This window comes from Solanum tuberosum, unplaced genomic scaffold, assembly GCF_000226075.1.
Source record: "Solanum tuberosum cultivar DM 1-3 516 R44 unplaced genomic scaffold, SolTub_3.0 scf00007, whole genome shotgun sequence".
NCBI lineage: Eukaryota > Viridiplantae > Streptophyta > Magnoliopsida > Solanales > Solanaceae > Solanum > Solanum tuberosum.
The window spans coordinates 1,322,656-1,335,604 of record NW_006238933.1 but is presented as its reverse complement, the minus strand read 5'-3'; the positions used below and the strand labels follow the sequence as shown (position 1 = coordinate 1,335,604).

General features: G+C 34.5%; 1 protein-coding gene across 2 annotated transcripts in view; it reads left to right on the top strand.

Moving 5' to 3' along the window:
• The window catches only part of LOC102605563 (zinc finger CCCH domain-containing protein 69-like), a 37,792-nt gene extending 33,912 nt beyond the window's left edge, over nt 1–3,880 (top strand). Inside the window, exon 8 of one of the 2 annotated variants that reach the window (XR_366594.2) lies at nt 3,465–3,880. The gene's annotated coding sequence lies outside the window, so the exon portion shown is untranslated. The remainder of the gene's footprint in view (nt 1–3,464) is intronic. The other variant, XM_006338836.2, reaches the window with a different exon arrangement.
• Nucleotides 3,881–12,949: the final 9,069 nt, after the last annotated feature.

The window sequence follows — 12,949 nt, the reverse complement described above, 5'->3', positions numbered from 1 at the left end:
GCGCGCTTTTTTTAAGTAAAGCGATATTTAGTATAAAAATAAAAAAATGTTAAATAACTGAATAGAGGTAATATATTCTTAGATTAAAAGTAAATAGATAGTCAATAATACTCATAAGTCATAACATATAAAGCAAAAAATCAAAAACATAATTAAATCATAAAAGAATTAAAAACTTCACTAGTTACTACAAGCAAAAAAGAAGTGTCACTTAGTAACAAAACAACAAATTTACTAAGTAAGAAAAATAAAGACTATTAAGATTTAAGAGCAGCAACCAGAGCAGTCACACTATTGAAATAATAAAAAAAAAACAGAGCAGCAAGCATACACACATCACTGATCACAGTCACTGTATAGAAATAAAAAAGAAAACAGAGCAGCAAAAGAATTGGAAAAAACAGAGCAGTAATATTAATTGAAAAAAAAAATTGGTCAGTAATAGAGATTGAAAAACAGAGCAGCAAATAGAAATTGGAAAAAAAAAATGCAACAATAAAAATATAGAAAACACCCAGCAGTAACCAAAAAAAAAAAACAGTAGCAGATCAGTCGTAGCAGTCTTGCAGAGAAGAAGAGAAGAAGAAGAAGAAGAAGAGAACTTACAGCAGTGGCAACCTGGCAGCAAACCAAAAATAGAAAAAAGTACTCAGAGCAGTCGCAAAGAAGAAGAGAAGAAGAGAAGACGAGAAGAAGAAGAGAACTTACAGCAGCAGAGAAGAAGAAGAAGAGAAGGAGAAGAGCAGTCGCAGCTTCTTAGTCTTGCAGCAGTCCAAAAAAGAATTTTGAAGTCGCGAAAGAGTATATTAAGTTGCATAAGGATTTCAGCTAAAAAAAAAAAAAAACTTACAATTTTAAAAAAAGAAACCCTAATTAGCGCCTTTTCAAATTAAGCGCGCTTTTTTTACGCTTTTGCTTTTCTTGCGCTTCTCGCTTCTACAGTAGAAGCGAGCGCCTTTTCAATGTAGCCTCGCTTCACGAAATAAAAGCGCAGGGGCCTCGCCTCGCTTCTCGCTTTAAGCGCGCTTTTCTGTGCTTTTTACAACACTGGTGGAAAGTAATTACCACTTTAGGTTTTTGGTGTAAAGAAATGAACATAGAAGAAGAAATTCAACTAGTGGATTTCATAGGAGTTTGTAAGTAGTCCTTTTTTTTTGTTGGTTTTTCTATGTAACTAACACTTTTGGAGGTGGCCAGCATAGCCCTTAATGCTGAGGAATACAATGTTACCAGTTTCAAAAAAAAATAAAAATGAACATTACCAGTCACAAACTATGTCTTAAATCCATCATCAAACACAACACTAGTCACTAGCAATCACAAATTAAGTCTTCACCAAATTCAAAACATAAGCTTAAATACAAAGCTGCTTCTCGTGGAGACAAAAAACACTAGGTGATTCTTCCCATCTTTCCTAGCCTTGGTGGTCAGAGTTACGAGTTACCTGGTACCTGTTGTTGGTGGGAGGTGGCATGTATTCCGTGGAATTAGTATAGGTGCGCGATAGCTTGGCCCGGAAGCTTAAATATGAAGCTGCCTCTTTTTCATTCAAAACAATAAAGACGAATCTATTAGTTTCCTAGAGCCTCTTGGCCCAATTAAGAGGATATCACTCCAAGTCCTTGCCACACTTGGGTGTCAAATTAATTTGTTCATTCATCACATGACTCAGGTTAGTTATCGCATTTCTAGATCAAGCTATTTATATGGAGGTTGGGAGCTCCAAATCCCTGTTAATGATTCTGTTTTCTTAATCTTAACTTCTATTGTCAAACCAGTCAGAAAAAAGGCGAGTTCTTAATGTTCGCAACCATTAGAAAAACAATCTTCACGAAAGAATCTTAATACACAATGATCACCCCTTCATGAGGAGATTTTAATGTTAATAATCCATTATCCTTATCCCCTACTCTAAGTTTCCGTAACTCTAGTTATGTGTTTAGCTACTTATAATTAGATGCAAATAATTACAAAAGTAATTTAAACTGCTAATGAACATAAATAGAAAAGAAAGTAAACAAAACCTTTGACTACTGTAGTTCTTGCAAGAATATCTTGTTCGTTCCACAATAATCTTATACGAAAGCAGTAATTAACCCTAGAAAGCTAAGAATGATGTAGACTCTATTCTTACAGTAATCCCTAACTTTTAGTAATAATTTGTAAATACTATGAATAATGCATAGCCCTAAAAATGTTGCCTTAATGACATATTTATAAAATTAGGGTTGGAGTCCTAATTCCAGTTGAATGCTTTGACTTGGTCAACATCGGTTTGACAAACAGGGGTCGTGGCACGAGGCCCATCACGGGGACTAGGGGTCTAGGCCGTGGGCACCATCTCACCCTTCTGCTTACTTCTCCGTTCGTTGCAAGTTCATCACACTTTTGCTCCATTCCTTTCTATTCTTACTCTGCTTCAGAAGTGCGGTCACACTTGTAAAAGTGCAATTGTACTTTGCTCTTGACTGCCTGAATTCTTTTTCCATCTAAAGACCTCTTTTATGATGCACTTCACCATTTTCTACATCTTTTTGTTTCTTTTAGTCACTTTCTTCTCTCCAAAGCTTCTAACTTCTGAAAGTATGATATCAAACAAGCATTAGCCACAATATATAGTCAACAACTCGTGTAACTTTATATCCATGCAACATAATAGTTTCAACACATCGTAGATCCTCCAAAACTATTTTGTATGATCTATTTGGGTTCATTTTGTGGAGAACTCTCCATCTGAACTTGAATATGACTAGAACAATTAACTGATGTTGACTCGAGACAGATGGACTCTTGGGCCCTTCCATCATTTTGTGCATGTAAAATTCCGTATCAACTTTGTTCTGGGTGTTGCATGTTATGCTGCATTAACTTCTTGCATTCTCTATTTAAAAGATCTGTAATATGAAATGACTTTTAGCAATTAGATTCAATTCCCTTCCGTTGTCTTCCCTGACACTGTTTAGATTTATCAGAATCCTAGGTGATGAATAGTAAGATAGCCATCTGTTCATTATCTTGATTGCTTGGTTAAACTCAACAGCTCTAGAAGGCTAGACCTGAAGACATTTTATATCGTTGACATACTATTTCTCTAAAATCATTATCAATCATAGTTTCATTTGAATTTATTTCCTGGCAGGATTCTTGTGTCCTAATTATATTTGCCTTTTTGCTTTTTCGGATTAGAACTTACCATGGTAAATTATGGCTAGATTGGCAGGATTCTTCTGTCTTGATCATGTTTGGCTTTCTTATTCTAGGAAAGTATGTAGTTGCAAAAAGAAAAAAAGTAGTTCTAAAATGTTGCACTTGGTCTTGTTAGTTGCGGGTTCACGACTCACGATCATGTAACTTGTTTTGAATTTGTGTTTATTTTATATAAGCCCTTTCCTTAAGGTTATTTTCTTAATTGTGTGCGCACTGGCAGGATTGTCTTGATCATGTTTACCTTTTGGCTTTTTCAGAGTAAACTTCCCCTGGTGGATATTGGCTGCTGAGATGGGCTTGGATTTAACTGTTTGTGAGTGGTATACAAAAAAACATAAAAAAAAGTTGATGATTTATTGCCGATTACAGGTCCTGCTAATGTCCAGGGTGATAATTCTTAAAATGACGTTTTTTTCTTCTTCTTTGGTGATACACATTGTATATCTGATCTTGTGATAGATTTTTCCTTTGTTATTACTATTTTATTTGAAAGCCTTGTATTTAAAAGTCTAAAATATTTGATGAACCGGGAGTGAGATAAAAGATATTAAAGGAGGGTATAATTTGGAATGATCTTGTGTCCCAGATGTATTGAAAGGTAGTAGGGTGGATGGATTTTACAAAATCCTAAATGCAGATGATTGAATCTGCTTAGTCTCTCTTTTCTATTGAAGTTGAAGAAATCCTACAAGTCCTTCCATTCTGTTCATCAAAATACGGAAACACTTTTAAGGCGTCGCAGGTTTGAATCTGAATGGTTTAGACATTAGATCATAATTAAGTGTATTTATCTTCACTAAGCCACTTAACTGCTTTGATAGGTCTTTAATCATAATGATCTACAACAGAGTCTTAATAGTTAATATCATTAAGAGGTATTCTTGTGTAGATACCGTCATTATCGCTGCCTACCATTAACCCCCTTTGCCATCACAACCACCATTGTTGCTAACTACTACTATTAGTTGTTACCACTTGCCTCTTTCATCATTATAATTATATCCATTGCCACCACCATCCCTGTCTTTGTAGCCCGCCACCACCGCCACTATCTTCACTACAGTCAATTCCTACTACCAACAAACTGTCATCACAACTAACATTGCTACCAACTACCACCATACATTTCTGTTATCACCACAATTGCTGCCACCTCCACCACTACTATCAGACACTACCATCGTTATGGTCAATCTTTTCTACCAACCACTTACATCATCATAACTAGCACCCCTACCAACTATTACAAACACATCGTCAACCACCACCATCAACACCGCCAACTACTAACATCAACCAATTTCACTATTACAACCACCAATATCACTACCAAACACCACTCATATGACAGTCACCACAACACTAACCACCTCCACTGCTATAACTATTACCACCATCATTACTAGCTACTAACAACTATTACCATCACCACCACTAGTACAACTATCTTCACCATAATTAGGAAGCATAAGCGTTTCATTTTTTTAATTAAATAATAATTTAATTCTTTTAATATTTGATTAAATTTTATTTGAATTATATATTTTTTTATGTACATATAAATAAATTATGTAAATTCAGATGTTGAAAAACAAATAGTTTTAATCATTAAATGTTAGTATCTAGAGACAATATTCTAATCATTAAAATATGCATTCAGATCCAGATGATTAAATCTTAATAAAAACAAAAAAAGCCTAAAACGACTTTGTTTTTGGTAGAGATGACCGCGACCGATGTCATGTGTGTTAAATCTTTCACAAACTGCTACTAAAATAGGGCATGGCGTTTTAAAGTTAGGTCTTACTTGTTTGGTTTTAATTTTAATTATTTACATCTTAACCTTACTTGTTTGGTCACACACATTTTTTATATCTATATACTCACTATTAATAATTATTATTACTACTAGCTATTACCCATAATACTATCAGTACTCCATTATTCCTAATTCGTACCCAAAAATCACCACCAATTGCCATATAATTTCATAAATATATTTGTTGACATAATGTTAGATTAGTTTAGTATTTTATTAAATTTATATTTATTGATTTTCAAATAAAGACTAAGGAATCATTTGCTAGGGTGTATAAGAATATCGTTGACTAAGCAGAGGCGTATTCAGGATTTCGGCTAGATGGGTGCACGATTTTGAAAAAGGCGGAATGACCTGGGAGACCCCTGTACTTGGCTCCTTTTGTCAGTTGGACCCTCCTACTCATCACTTTGCCAATCAAACCCTTAAACTCATCAAAACACAATATTTTAAACCCCTCTGACCATTGACCGAGCTTATGTGACATTAATATTGGTGAGTTGGAAATATGTGTGATTACACGCGCTTAAAAGCGAGTTAAAACAATATTTTACTTTTAAAAAAATCAATTTAACAAAATTAAAAAAAAAATCATCTTCTTCAACCCTCCTTCACCCACACCCACCCTTTCTTCTTCTCCACCAGCCCTCTCTCCTCTACCCCTCACCACAGCCCTCACCTTTCTTCTTTCTCCAGCCCATTCTTCTTTCTCCAGCCCATTCTTCTTTCTCCAGCCCATTCTTCTTTCTCCAGCCCATTCTTCTTTCTCCAGCCCATTCTTCTTTCTCCAGCCCATTCTTCTTTCTCCAGCCCATTCTTCTTTCTCCAGCCCATTCTTCTTTCTCCAGCCCATTCTTCTTTCTCCAGCCCATTCTTCTTTCTCCAGCCCATTCTTCTTTCTCCACCCCCACATTCACTCTTCTCCGCCTCTTCTTCTTCTTTTTTTTTATACAAATCAGTAGCCTCAACTTCTTCTAAAATTTTCGTTTTTTAGGTTTGAAAAATATTAGTATCATTCTTTTATTAGATGGTTTCAACGAGGAGATGCAGATAATGTGAAGGATGATTGTGACTATTGAAAATTTTAAAACTCCATTGATAAGTTTGAAAAAGCTTAAAAAATAATAAATGGGTCTTGTGAATTTGTAAAATTACTTAAATTTTTTGATTGGGGTTCATTGAGTTTGTGTTGGTGAACTTGTAGTTGAATTTACAAGTTAAATCAAGAAGAATTTGATCTGATGGGTATGAATCTAGTGCTCAATTTGTGACCAAATATGAAGAAGATGACTATTTGAAAAGTTAAAGAAATTAAAAAATTGATTTATTTGATTTTTTAAATTTTTTTAGCACTTAATTTCGCATGTGGCAGTAAAAATGATGTGGAATTTCACGTGTAATCGCGTCCATTACACGCACTCTGACCAGAGGAGAAAAGGGTTTAAAATGTTGTTTTTTGATGGGTTTAAGGGTCTAGTTGGCAAAGTGATGAGTATAAGGGTTCAACTGACAAAATGAGCCAAGTACAAGGGTCTTTCAGGTCATTCCACCTTTGAAAAATTGTATCTTAAATATACATTTGATCGATTTGACTTTTATTTCTTAATATGTACCATTAAATTTTAAAAATTATAAGTCCAAAATATATAATACTAGTTTTAAATTTTAATATACACATTTGATTTAATTACATAAAAAATGTACAGTGCTAAATTTTTTAGGAATTTTCAATGTAACACTTGAAAATTTTGAAAGATTAAAAGAAAAAAACAAAAGCAAAATTAGTTGAAACGTCAAAAGTGTAACTGATAACCACTTGTAAAGGTGTTACTCAAAAAGACAAGATAGATATAAGATTTAAATCTTTATCCTCGCTTAGAAATGTGCACCCAATCATTATCGTATTATTATATGATACTTTGAACATGGGTTCACACAGCTATATTTAAATATTTTTTTAAAAATATAACACTACTATATATGACCTAGAGGGGAGCATGGGTTCACGTGAACCCACGACACCCCCTCTAGATACGCCTCTGTGACTAAGGTATATTAGTAATATTGATATTAATCATACTAACATTAATAATATGGTATTAGTAATGTTGAAATTATTTCTTATACAATGTTTAGTTTAATATAAAAGAAAATACATAAAATCTCCTCAACTTAAATTACTTTAGTACTGCAATCTTATGGACGTTTATATACCACCACCCATCTTATTCTTAGTGAAATTAGTACCATCTTACAAATATAATATCAGATTCATGGGATGAGTTGTATTACACATATTCTTCACACTTATTTCTAATTACTCTTTGGTTTACACTAATTAACTTTTAAAACCAAAAAATAACTTCATCTCCTTTACAACCCTTATAAACAAGGACATTAAAATTATCACTACCAAATATTTTGTATATTTTTCTAAATAGCCATTATAGGTTGTTCAAATTCTTATTTGCATTAAAGATCTATCTTCCATAATGAACAAAACAAAATTCGTTACTCCTTCCGTCATAATTTCACAAAATCATCTTTATTTTCTACTCTCATTTCCCACTTGCTATCATACTTCCTCAATAATGCATGAGAAACGTTAATGCCATTAATTAACCCGACAATGGCATTTTGGAAGATATAGCTAATGATATGGATATTTTAGACCTGTGTTGTTCTTTGGAAGATGGAGACATATGTGAAACACTTGATTGATGAAACACTTGTGAAACCCGACCTTATTTTATTAGAAAATGTTAGTCATGAGAATAGGTAGGAATCTGGCTCAATATTCAATATAGGGGATGAACAAAATGGTGGTACAAACATTGTGGTTGGTGATGAGACTTTATCAGGTGAGGACCCTTTTACTACGACACCTCAAACTACGGATGTTGCTGCTACCAGAGTCTCTTCTACCACAACTCCAATCAATACTACAAATACTTCTACTACAAATCCTTCTACTATAGATCCTGCTACTATAGAACTTTTTACTGCAGATCCAACTACTGTGGATCCTAATGATATAGATATAAGTCAGTTGGATCTGATTTAGTGGAAGAAGATGGTTCTGATTACTTAATTGAAGATCGTGTTGAGACGGGAGGTGAATTAGTAGGAGATGATGATGTGGAGTATGGTAGTGATGTGCATGAGGACGTTAGGGAGTTGAGGGCTGAAAAGATTATTAATATTATTATATGCTAAAGTGCCGTTTCCAGTTCGGTTTGTTTCATTTCTGCCTAAATACACATTATGGTGCATTATTTACTCTTGTCAGTTGATGACTATTGATGCCATATTAATTCTCATTTTGGCTTAATTGCCATTCTTCATTGTGATGAACGTAGCTGAGAACGTTTGAGTGCATGTGGCTGTCCATTTTGTGTTTTTTTCTGGCAAAACATGTAATGGTAAACTATGGCCATTATTTCTCCATTATCCCATTCTTTATTCCCATTATTCTTTGTAACCTATGTAACCTCTAGACCATTTATCTTCACTATTTACTATCCCATTATCTTCTTATTCATTGCTAGGAAGACTTCCTCAACTATAAATAGTGGTGGTCTTATTTTATTTTAGAATATAAGAAATTATAGAGTGCATAAAGTTTATCAAAAAGAGAGTTCTTATTAGTTGAAGGGCTAGGTGTTCTTTTTGTGGAGCTTTGGACTCAACTCTTGTCCAGAGTTTGTTGAGTTACACTTTGTGATTAGGTTGTTGTATTCCGAAGGGGACAAATCAAGAACTACTGCTGGACTGGTGAAAAATATTAGTTGCAGTGGGCTTGAAACTCCTTAAACAGAGAGATATCCGCGCCTCAGTCTGAAGAGTTTTATTTCTTCATTTTTATTTTCAATTGTAATCTTGTAATTTTGTAATTTGTCTCTAACACTTTTTCATAAAAGGATGGGGGTTCACTTGTTAATCATTTTTTAAAAATAATGAATTAAATTAGTGAATATGGACTCATATTTTCAAGTTTAAACTTTTAAATACACTTTTTTCCTTTTATATTTAACTAGGTAAATTACTCGTGCTTTGCACGGGATTGAACTATTTTATTAAGCTTACATATGATCATTCGGTAATATCTGTATTTTTGATACATACACTACATTGTCAAGAATATTTTATCTTTAGGCAAAACGTTCCTCCGAAATCTTAAAGTGCTACTTTTTTTTAATTTCCATTTTTGTTGCACAAAAGTTATGAGTCATAGAGAGATTTTAAGTATAAGAAAGAAGTTTAAGAAAATCTCCATGGAAATAATTGTTCAGAAGTAACGAAATTTTGTCTAAATTTCAGGAAGTCATAAAGAACAACATCAGCCGTTAAAGAAGAGACCAAAAAGCCTCGAACAATAACACTCTCAAGTAAAGTGAAACATCACGTCCATACAGAAACATAATTAACTAAATTCAAATGGATGACCTTCGGCTCCTTTTGTATGACCTTCCATCAATCTCTTTTTTATTATAGTATGTCGTATCATGTATATGTAAAAAATGACCCTAAAATTGTTAATATCATAAAAAAAATTCCTCATTGTATCAAAATAGTCATTACTATTGCTTAGGTTTCATATCACAGGTCCCAACTTATTTGGAATTGAACCATAGTGATTGTTATGGTTATAGTATGTAGTTACAAAGAATTAATGCAATGATCAACCAAGAAATACATGGAATCTGAATGGAACTGTTCACAATTGCATATTCTAAACCAAAATTTTGATACATAACATATTAAAATCTCACAGCATAATTTTGTGAGCACTTGAACTCACAAATATCCACAAATAATAATAAAAACGACCTTACTTTCATCAAGAAGAAAAAGGCATGTTGCTTAATATATTTTTCAAAAAGATAGTCTACCGGGATGTATCCAAGTTTACAGTTCACAAATTTAATTGAAAGAAGCCAAAAGAAAGAGTAATCACTATAACGAAAATGATCTTTAACGACAACTAATAGCTTAACTGCCGTTAAATATGTATTTTAAGAGGTAATTAGTACTCTCTATAAATGTCCCTAAAATCTATAGCGACATTGAACCTAATGACAATTAATAACGGTAAATGTTCTAACACGTTTCGTTAATGTGCATATTTATTGCCGATAAAAAATATTTTTGTTATAGTGTATTTTGAGCATCTAATAGTTTCAAGAAAACTTGATCTCTTATTATGCCCAAAAAGAAGAGAGGAAGAAATATGACAATTAGTAAACTTACGATAAAAGAAGTTGACTGATTGTCTCTATACTTGTAACACCTCAGATTCAAAAAGATAGAAAATTCAGCCTTTTTAGAAATTTGGTGCCATTTTGACGGAGGCCATCGACGGCTCGTGGAATGTCCCACAGACCGTAGGCAGTGGCCGTGGGTTGGCCAGTTAGTTTTCTAAAATATCGAGTTTCAATAATTTTTTCAACGGTACACCAGGATGGTCCCTCGTTCAATGCACGAACCATAAATAGGCTCCGTAGGTGAATCCCAGACTTAGAGGAAATTCAGGATCAAAAGGTCAAGATCCACGGCCAGGATCAACGGACCGTCAATTGGACCACGATCAGTGGACGAGGTTCGTCGATCCAGGGCCTCAGGACCAAGTCTCTGATCCAAATGAGGCCCCAATAGGACGGTCTGTGGTTCGACCTACGGACCATCGGTCAGGCCATCGTTTGGGTTGGCTGTTATTAGTTTCAAGGATTTTTGGGTCTTTTCCTAATTAGTCTAGCCTAATACTATGTCATTTTATCATTCACCGAAACCCCTATATAAATGTCACGAAATTTCCCACTTGAATATCATTCTCTCAAATTTACAAAAGAAGAACTGGTCTTCCTCTCAAATATTACTCTCTCTAGAAAACTTGAAGAAGGGATCTACCTAGGGTTTCAAGGCAAGTCTCCAATTCCACCATTGAATGCAAGCTTTTAGCATTGAGGTATGATAGTTTTCATCCATGGATTCCTTCCATTCATGGAGTTCCCAAATTCTCCTATTTTCAAAGTTAGAAATCCCCAATTGAGCTAGGGTTTTCCTTCTATACTATGGGTTCTCTTGACTATTGATTTAATTGATTGAATTATGATCTCTTATGTATGAATTGATGAAATTCTATGGTTTTATGATGATTCTCCATGAACCCATGTAGTTCCATGTATTCCAAATTATGATGATATGATGTGGGTTTTGGATTATGAATAAAGAGTTTATGAAATTAAGCATGCTCTTATGAAATTTATGTAAATGTTGTAAGGATTCTTTGAGAGTGAAGTATCAATGACAATGTTGTTGTTGTGTTGTTGAAAGTATTTTCTCATATACACATGAAAGTATGATTGTGAAAGGTTTTCTCACATAGTAAGGATTCTAAGGTTGAAAGGTCTTCTCACCTAAATGAATCAAAGTTAAGGAGCTATCCTAATGAAACCTCGGCTGGATTGGTTATTGAATGATACATTTCCATGGATGACTTATGACCTAGCTTGGATTGGCAAGATGACGTGCCCTTCCATGAATAATGAGAACAAGTAAGAAAATGACTATTCCATGGGATTTATGCTTAGCACCAAGAGGATATTGAGATGGAAGCTCTCTCGTGAGTAGACACCGGGTTTCTAGAAGTAATATCCTTATCCCTTACCTATGTTTCCCCATAGGATGATTGCTTAGATAGACATTAGCTAGTGGATCCACCTAAGCTAGAAGTTCATGGTCCTTACCTTGGCAAGTAGGACAACCCTTTTCGGTGTGGGAGACACCGGGGGATCATGTTATAGCTCACATGGTCTTTATGTTTGTTAAGGCTAATTCCCACAATAATAATGAACTAAGGTTACTTCAATAAGTATCTTACATATGTTCAAAGATTTTAAAGATGTTAGGTTGCATTGACCATGTTTTATGTCCTATGTCTTCTAACCTTTTTTTTATAATCATGTTTTGGCTTGGTCATTACATGTCATGGAAATGTTCCCTTTAAGCATGAATTAAATGTTTTTATGCATGGTTATCATACTTGGTACATACTTTGTACTAACGCATATTCTTGCCTATATTTCTCCAAATATAGGGTCCGACATACATAGTTCTTAGTTTCATGGCTAGAGGTTGATTTGAGGGATTCCAAGCTTTGGTGAGTCCTCATACTTCGAGGATAGAGTTTCATTGTTTTTGGTTTTTCTTTCTTACTTTCAATTTTTGACATGTTGTATGGGCTAGGCCCAAATTCACTCTTATGTACTAGATGGCTAATGAGACAAGTGTTTAGACTTCCACTTTGCTTTATAAACTTTCATGTATTGAAATTGTCTTTTAAGTCTTTTCATTATATTTCTTATGTTATGAATGCTAAGTGACTTATATAGGGTCTCTCGGGGTCCTATACGCCATGCTATGCCTAGGGGGTACCTTGGGTCGTGACAAACTTGGTAATCAGAGAACAAGGTTTAGAAAGGTCCTAGGATGTTTCATGAGCCACGTCAAGTAGAGTCTTGTTCATGAGTGTGAAACGCACCACATATATGAATGAGAGGCCACAAGATGTTTAGGAAACTCCACTTCTTCATTACTCTAAATTTGTGTGATAGAGTTTAACTCTATAAGGTCTAACTCCTAATCCTTATCTGATGCTATAAAGGATATGGCTACTCGAAGAGCTTATGCTAGAAGGAATGTGAGGGAGAATGTGGAACAAGAAGCTCCTCCTCAAGATCCTCAAGCTTCGATCGACCCTTTGGCCGAGCAAGTGACTAATGCGGAGTTTAGGGTTGCTTTTCAAGTGTTGGCCCAAGCCAATTGGGAAGTTGTGGTTCCCGTAAACCCAAATATGGGTACGACGGCATCTAGAGTGAGGGACTTCACTAGAATGAATTCTTAGGAGTTTCATAGTTCTAATGT